At 49.0% G+C, this 1404-nt stretch overlaps 1 protein-coding gene across 1 annotated transcript in view; it reads left to right on the forward strand.

Moving 5' to 3' along the window:
- The first annotated feature begins 1089 nt into the window (after positions 1-1089).
- The window catches only part of Pex26 (peroxisomal biogenesis factor 26), an 18180-nt gene continuing 17865 nt past the window's right edge, over positions 1090-1404 (forward strand). Inside the window, exon 1 of the mRNA XM_005395985.2 lies at positions 1090-1249. The gene's annotated coding sequence lies outside the window, so the exon portion shown is untranslated. The remainder of the gene's footprint in view (positions 1250-1404) is intronic.

The raw sequence follows: 1404 nt of genomic DNA on the forward strand, positions 1-1404 counted from the left end.
CTTTTTGTGAATGACATTTCCACAAGATCCTTTTTTTTTTTTTTTTTTTGAGACAGGGTCTTGCTATGTAGTCCAAGCTGGCCTCGAATTAGCAACGATCCTCCTGCCTCAGCCTCCCAAGTACTGGATCACAGGTGTGCTCCACCACACCTGGCTACCGTATCCTTATATTTCATTTATTTATTTATTTTGGTACCAGGAGTCGAACCCAGGCCCTCACACTTGCCCCGAAGCTGCTGTTCCGCTGAGCTACATCCTCTTATTTTATAAGCTATATCTTATTTTATATAAAGGTTCAAAGAAAACTTTTCTTTCTTGGGTGATGACCGTGCATCCCCTGAAACAAAACATAGATTTAAATTCTGTCCTGGTGAAGACAACAGTGGTTAAATAATATTTGCCTTTGAGCCAAGAGCGTGTTGGTTTGACTGTTTTTTCATTTATTAGCTGTGTGACCTTTGGCAAATTATTTAAATAAGCTCCTGTTATTTAAATAAGCCCCAGCTTCCTTGCCTGTAGAATCAGGTAACAGGAAGAACTGAGTTAAGATTGCACACAAAGCTCTTAGCAGTGTCAGACCCTTTTAAGCGCTGTACAATGTGCGCCTGCAGAACAGACTCCGGGAAACATGGTCGGCGCTTATGTCTCCTTTTATTTTTATTTATTTATTTATTTTTTAGGTTTTTTTTTTGTTGTTGTTGTTTTTTTCCGGTACCGGGAATCGAACTCACGACCTCACACTTGCCAGGCAGGCACTGTGCCGCTGAGCTATATCCCCAGCCCACTTATGTCTTCTTTTAGTGCCCTGCCTAGTCTTCCCTTCTGATTCTTAACTGCCACCCCTGCAGGAGCTCAGAATTAAGAGCGTGCAGGGAGCTCCACCTCCGTTATTGGAATTTCAACTGAGGTTTCGTTAAGTATCCTCTACGCCTATGTTGCGACCCCACAGGTGGCAGGACAGTGCTTTCCTCTCGGGTCGGTGACAGTCTCTAGCGCGTGGCATGCTGGGGGTTGTAGTTCTAGCTCTCACCTCTGCTCCTAGAGCTCGGCGGAGCCGAGGTCTAGGAACTACAACTCCCAGAGTCCCGCACATCGGTATGGCGTGTTGCGGGTCACGGAGTGTATCCAAGATGGCGGCGCCCATGCTCAGCGCTTGGGTTGCTAAAGGAACTGGGAAAACGGCTGTAGGAACTAACGTGGGCCGGAGAAAACCAACGTGCTGAAGATCCGACGTACAGACCGTTCTCAGGTGACGGGCTCTGGGCGAGTCTTTGCCCTTCCCTTTTCCTTCTCCGGGGAGGGTCGTGGGCAGGGTGTGAGGGCTCTCTCCTCTTCCAGGCTGATTCGGGACACCTGCAGCCATGAGGAGCGACGCCTCCGCCGCCGCCGCCGCCGCGGGCCCGC

This window comes from Chinchilla lanigera, unplaced genomic scaffold, assembly GCF_000276665.1.
Source record: "Chinchilla lanigera isolate Chin_1 unplaced genomic scaffold, ChiLan1.0 scaffold00053, whole genome shotgun sequence".
Taxonomy (NCBI): Eukaryota; Metazoa; Chordata; class Mammalia; order Rodentia; family Chinchillidae; genus Chinchilla; species Chinchilla lanigera.